We start from the raw sequence: 7543 nt of genomic DNA, 5'->3' as shown, positions 1-7543 counted from the left end.
CCCCCTCCTTCAACCCCCCACCCTCCCCCCCCACCCCTTCTACACCGCAACCCTCAGACCCTCATGATCAAAAAAGAGAATAATAATAATAATAAAGTTGGAAGGGACCTTGGAGGTCATCTAGTCCAACCCCCTGCTCAGGCAGGAAACCCTATACCATTTCAGACAAATGGCCGTCCAGTCTCTTCTTAAAAACTTCCAGTGTTGGAGCATTCACCGCTTTTGGAGGCAGGTTGTTCCACTGGTTAATTGTTCTAACTGTCAGGAAATTCCTCCTTAGTTCTAGGTTGCTTCTCTCCTTGATTAGTTTCCATCCGTTGCTTCTTGTCCTGCCTTCAGGCGTTTTGGAGAAGAGCTTGACTCCCTCTTCTTTGTGGCAGCCCCTGAGATATTGGAACACTGCTATCATGTCCCCCCTTGTCCTTCTCTTCATTAAACCAGACATACCCAATTCCAGCAACCGTTCCTTATATGTTTTAGTCTCCAGTCCCCTAATCATCTTTGTTGCTCTTCTCTGTACTCTTTCTAGAGTCTCAACATCTTTTTTACATCGTGGTGACCAAAACTGGATCTCTTTTTCTCTTCTCTTTAGCTTGGAATTAGACTGGATACCCGTCAAATAAGAGGATCATGTAAACTGGGACACACAGCCACTTTTCGATGCAAAAGTCTGTCCATAGGCAAAATAAACAGCTGTGGAGCTATTCGTAATCACAGTGGGCATCTGTACCTCAAGGAACCTTTAATCAAGTATAAATTACTTTTGCAGAAATAATCAGCTTAGCTCATAAATGCTCAAAATTGCCCAAGTAGCGTTGCCTACCGATCTGCAAAAGCTAAGCAGGATTTGAACTGATTGGTATGGAGATCACTAGGAAAGAACAAAACAAATCCAGGAAGAAAATAAAAGGCATGTCACTGTTTTATTATTGCTAAGGAGAACCTCCCCCCTCCCCCAGGATTCAAGAGAGATTTTATTCAAGTTTATAATCATTGGTGGTTTTTGAACTAACCTATTATTTATCCTCTAGATCAGGGGTCCCCAACCCCCGGTCCGGGGACCGGTACCGGGCCGTGGCATGCCAGCAACCGATCCGCACAAACAAGCAAGGCCCCATCCGCGGGATACAGGCAGCACACAAAATCACACCCCCTCCGGTCCACAGAAAAACAGAACCGGTCCCTGGTGCCCAAATGTTGGGGACCTCTGCTCTAGATCAAAGGTAGGCAACTTTAGCTCTTTTATGACTTGTAGACTTCAATACCCAGAATTCCTGAACCAGCTGACTCTGGAATTCTGGGAGTTGAAGTCCACAAGTCATAAAAGAGCCAAGGTTGCCTACCCCTGCTCTAGATAAACAAATTAAAATGCGCTGTGCCCCATTTTTAGTTTTTTAAAAAAAATATTTATATTTGTACGCTACCTAGTCTGCTGATTGTGGGTGGCTCACATCCAGAAAGCTGGCATTCATAAGACGAAACCATCAATAAATTCAGTGCCAGTAACTCTAAGCAGGAAACGATTCAACCATCCACCTTATATGAGCAAGTCTCACAATTTGTTTTGAAGACTTTCTGACAAAGTACAACTAGTCTTCAACTTACGATTGAGCCCAAAATTTCTGTCAATGAGTGAGACAGTTAAGCGAGCTTTGCCCCATTTTACAACCTTTCTTGCCACAATTGTTAAGTGAATCGCTGCAGTTGACAAGTTAGTAACCCGGTGGTTAAGTGAATCTGGCTTCCTCGTTGACTTTGCTTGTCAGAAGATTGCAAAAGGTGATCATGTGATCCTGGGACACGGCAACGGTCATAAGTATGAATCAGCTGCCAAGTATCTGAATTTTGATCAGGTGATCATGGGGATGCTGCAATGGTCATGAGCCACATTTTTCAGTGTCATTGTAAGTGGTCACTAAACGAACTGTTTTAAGTTAAGGACTACCTGTATAAACACAGAGCAAATCCCACACCCTTCTAGCACTGATGATGTTACCTAGTTGGGTAAGGAAACGTCTGCAAGAAAACGACCAAGCTTAGAGCGCAGAGTGATTTGTGTTTCTTGCTTCCCGACCATTTACCACTTGGCAAGTTCGAGTCCTTAGGTTGCAAGTCCCTGGATGTTGACCACCACTAGAAAAGAAAGTTTTGTGAAAACAAGGGGGTGTGTGGACTTCCTTTTACACGTTGCTGCCTGTGTGTGGAGGAAATACACCCAGCTTCTTCAGAAACCTGGACAACTGCCATGGACACAAGCTGGTTTGGAGAGATCTTTGGTGATTGGCGAAGGGAAATTTTTCTGGTTGTGTTAGCTTTTGTAGGTCTTCTGGTTTTGCCATGTTTGATTCCTGTTATCCAAAGAACAGTTACTTCTACCATCTCGGGGATGACGGTCATAGCATCCTCTGTAAGTAGTGATAAACCCCATAAGCCAGCCAAGGTCCTGACTATCACCAAAATAAGTCCATAGGTTGGGGATGTCTGCTTTAGTGTGAAGACAGAGAAATTCCACTGATGGTGGTTACTAACCCCATATATGTTCAACCAATGGAGCTAAAGACAATGACATCAAGCCCCATTGTTTGGGCTTGTCCTATATGACTATAATTTAATCCCAGGTTAATGTAATCATCAACATCATTTTAGAGTGACAGCTGTTGATTGAGAATTCTTTTTTCCCCTCCTGGCTATATCCCCAATATTTGGAATTTAGCAAAACGTCAAGCATTATGGATCCTCCACATACAATGTTTAGCTAAAATAATTAGTATACTAGATAAAGCAACAATTTATTCATTGAAAAATGCTGATTTGTATGAATTTTTTTCCTTGTTTTTTTTTTTTGTCTTTTTAGCAAATGATCTTAAGCAATGTGGTGGTTTTTCAGAAGCTGCCGTGGTTATGAAACAAATTTCCAGAAAAAAAATCCCCTTTTCTCTCTTAACATTTGAATATCTTTATTATTGTGAATTACTAATTCATATTATGTAGTTTGATCACATTTGGGTGAAATTAATAAATGGACAAATCACTCCTATTCTTTGCACCATTTGTTGACACCGTAAAACAAAAACAAAAAAAAAACAAATGAAATCAAAGCGCTTCCTTATTCAGTTGCAAAGATATCTTTTTAAGAAAACAAATAGCAAAGCTTTAAGTCAGAGGTCTTCAAACTTGGCTGAGGAATTCTGGGAGTTGAAGTCTACAAGTCATAAAAGGGCCAAGTTTGAAGACCCCTGTCTTAAATCTAACAAACAAAATGGAGGCTGGCTGAGGAATTCTGGGAGTTGAAGACCACAAGTCATAAAAGGCCCAAGTTTGAAGACCCCTGCTTTAAGTCTTTCTTGTCATAGAATTTTCTCGAGAAAACATGACAAGCAGAATCAAAATTTTGTAAGAGAGAGAGGGAGAGGGAGAGAGAGAGAATCCAACTAGTCCTGAACTCACAACCATTCATTTAGTGACTGCTCAAAGTAACAACAGCACTGAAAAAAGTGACTTATGACCATTTTTTACACTTATGACTGTTGCAGCATCCCCCGTGGTCATGTGATCCAAATTCAGACAATTGGCAACTGGTTCACATTTAGGACGGTTGCAGTGTGCTCCCCTTTTGTGACCTTCTGACAAGCAATGTCAATGGGGAAGCCAGGTTCACTTAACAACCGTGTTACTAAGTTCACAACTGTGGTTATTCACTTAACAACGGTGACAAGAAAGTTTGTCTCACTTAGCAACAGAAATTGTGGGCTATAAACGTCTCAGCATCAATCCTTGGATGTGGAATGCAAGTGAAAAAATAACTACTATAATAACAATAACAATAACAATGATAATAAAGTTGGAAGGGACCCTGGAGGTCATCTAGTCCAACCCCCTGCTCAGGCAGGAAACCATTTCAGACAAATGGCTGTCCAGTCTCTTCTTAAAAACTTCCAGTGTTGGAGCATTCACCGCTTCTGGAGGCAGGTTGTTCCTCTGACTGTCAGGAAATTTCTCCTTAGTTCTAGGTTGCTTCTCTCCTTGATTAATTTCCATCCGTTGCTTCTTGTCCTGCCTTCAGGCGCTTTGGAGAATAGCTTGACTCCCTCTTCTTTGGGGCAGCCCCTGAGATATTGGAACACTGCTATCCTGTCCCCCCTCGTCCTTCTCTTCATTAAACTAGACATACTGATAGACAGGAGAAAGGAGAAAAAAATAAAAGCCTACAAAAGTATTTACAAGGAGACAAGAATGTAATGTCAGTGCACTGTCCAAGTATTTTATTTATTACACATTTATGGCCTGTGAACAGAAATCCTTTGGGCTATTATGGAAACATCTGGCCAACTAAATATATTGTTATATCTCCCCTTGAGACATCTGGATTTCTCCTAGTTTCTTTGCAACTAACTTAAGGAAATATGTGGTTATTAGTCAGAACGTAAAGCTACTATAATGGGTTGTACAGATGACACCAGCGGGATATTACACAACCAACTACTAGGCTAATTTGAAATAAGACATCTGATGTTTGTGGTTTGGGTCCTATGAATGGCTCTTGAAGCATGCAAGCCCTTGAGAAAGGTCGAGACGAGGAGGAGGATCATAAACTGGAATCAAGGAGAAGAGTTTACAGTGAGAACAATTAATCAGTGGAACGGCTTGCCTTCAGAAGTCTGAAATGGTACAGGGTCTCCTGCTTGAGCAGGGGGTTGGACTAGAAGACCTCTAAGGTCCCTATTCTGAATTTGAAATTTGAAATTTCTGTTATAGTCCATCGGAAGGAGCTCATTATCCAAGCGTTGTACTCAGGACAGTGCTTGATGCATGGATGCACTGGGGAATTCAGAGGGTCCAGTCAGGACAATCCAGAATGCATGGTAGTACAGGATGAGATGCAGAAGAGAAGAGAATAAAACCAACACAATAGTTTAATGAAGAGAAGGACGAGGGGGGACATGATAGCAGTGTTCCAATATCTCAGGGGCTGCCACAAAGAAGAGGGAGTCAGGCTATTCTCCAAAGCGCCTGAAGGCAGGACAAGAAGCAACAGGTGGAAACTAACCAAGGAGAGAAGCAACCTAGAACTAAGGAGAAACTTCCTGACAGTTAGAACAATTAACCAGTGGAACACCTGCCTCCAGAAGCGGTGAATGTGCCAACACTGGAAGTTTTTAAGAAGAAACTGGACAGCCATTTGTCCGAAATGGTATAGGGTTTCCTGCCTGAGCAGGAGGTTGGACTAGATGACCTCCAAGGTCCCTTCCAACTTTATCATTATTATTATTATTATTATTGTTGTTGTTGTTGTTGTTGTTGTTGTTGTTATTATTATTATTATTATTATTATTATTATTATTATATCCATGAGAATAAATTCAAATCCAGAATGGAAGGCTTTCATTTCAGTGGGGAGCTAGGATAGAAATGAGTCTAACAAATGTGAGAGTATGTAGAGCAGGGGTCTTCAAACTTGGCCCTTTTATGACTTGTGGACTTCAACTCCCAGAATTCCTCAGCCAGCGTGCCTGGCTGAGGAATTCTGGGATTTGAAGTCCACAAGTCATAAAAGGGCCAAGTTTGAAGACCCCTGAGGTAGAGTTTGTAGGCTGTTGTGGTTGACATGCAAGGAGGTGTTGTGGGGGTTGTTGATTTTATTTACAGGTTGTCCTCGTTTAGTGACTGTTTCCAGTTACAATGATGATGAAAAAAATAACCTTGCAACCAAGCCTTTGCAGGTCTGTAAAGCAAAGGAAAGTTGAAGTAAGATTGTAAGCACAATCGTGGTTCCACTTAGCGAAGTTCACTTCTTAGCCAACTTATCAGTCCCAGTTGTGGTTGTTAAATGAGAACTGCCCGTATTCTGCTCTTACTGATTATTCTTGTTAGCTGCTAAGTGGCCGTATAAGGGTCTAAATAAATAAATAAATTTCACCCTAAAGGCTTGGAACAAGGGAGTACCTGCCTGGAATTAGTAGGGAAAAAAAGGTGACTCTTTCAAATTAGAATGTTTAAAAATATTCCCAGACAAAAATAAATTAATCCTGAAGAGAAAATAAAATAATTCTCCTAATATTTCAAAACATTTAGGCCTGTTAACATGGAGAGAAAATTTCTTATATATATATATATATATATACTGTATATATATATATATAAGGTCTTGGCGTATATATATTCCTTATATACATACCAAAGATGCGAATCCTGGGTAAATCCATATAATAGAAATAAAATAGTCCGAGCACCAGGCTAATATTAAAACAAAAACTGTTTAATACATAAGCTAAAGCTACGCTTTCGTCTGTATGTTGGCCGACGAAAGCTTAGCTTTAGCTTTTGTATTAGACAGTTTTTGTTTTAATATTATCCTGGTGCTCGGACTATTTTATTTCTATTATACACACACACACACACACACACACTGTATACCAGTGTGTGTGTGTGTGTGTGTGTGTGTAGTGTTGAACATGGGATTCTGCTTTCTTCTCTCCTGGAAGGCAAATTAGCATGCATATATATATATATGATGTGCATTTAGATTATGCTAATGTATTTATTGCCTTCATCCCCTCTATGGGAGCTCATGCTGATATTCAAGAAGTTCTCCTTTCATCTCCTTCAATCAACTTAACAGTGGGCCCTGAGAAATCTAATTTGGAAGTTAGATTTCCCAACCCAAGTTAATATTTTAACTAACCACAATGCTATATAGCAGTGGTTCTCAACCTTTTTAATGCCGCGACCCCAACCGGTCGTAAGTCAAGGACTAAACCGGTCGTAAGTCGAGGACTAAACCGGTCGTAAGTCGAGGACTATCCAACCGGTCGTAAGTCGAGGACTTTCCCTGCCTGGGAGCGCAGCGCATGCGTGGTTCCGCCCCCTGTGCCGGCCGAGGTGTAGCTGGCAAGCGGCAGAGACGGAGCAGGCCGACCACCAGCTGGCCCAGCCCAAGGGAGGTAAGGCACCCGCCGGAAAAGGGGGAAAAATATGGCAGACAAAAAAAATGGCGGACAGCCTTGCTTGGCGACCCCCATGAAATGGTCGATCGACCCCAAATGGGGTCCCGACCCACAGGTTGAGAACCACTGCTATATAGAGTCAGTCTCCAAACAAAACCATCACAGACAAACATCAACCTCACCTCTAATAGAAGAACGGAAACCTCAGATTTAGGAAATAAATCATTTAGGAACATGTCAAGACATGCGATTGGCTTGCTTACCTGCTGATCTCAGTCGGTTAGATATTGCTTAGATATTGAATAAGGTTCAAATTCCCATTCAGCTATGAAACTGAGTGAAAGGCTTGGGGTTTTATCCCTCAGCCTGATTTATTACATCCCTCGGGGTAACCTCAGATGTTTTGTGCCTTGGGTAATAAAATAGCTTGTGTTTTAGTTTGTATTGTGCAATCCAGTCATTGTGGTTTGAGGGAGTCAGGATTATATAAGGCCACTGAAGCTGGGTGAGTGGACCTTGGGGCTTTCTCTAACCATATTTACAACTGGGCTTGATGTTTGTTTGTTTATTTGTGTCAGAAGCATCACAATTAAAATAAG

The sequence above is a fragment of the Protobothrops mucrosquamatus genome, unplaced genomic scaffold, assembly GCF_001527695.2.
Source record: "Protobothrops mucrosquamatus isolate PMUCROS unplaced genomic scaffold, P.Mucros_1.0 scaffold3, whole genome shotgun sequence".
NCBI classification, from domain to species: Eukaryota; Metazoa; Chordata; class Lepidosauria; order Squamata; family Viperidae; genus Protobothrops; species Protobothrops mucrosquamatus.
This window is presented reverse-complemented; position numbering follows the sequence as displayed.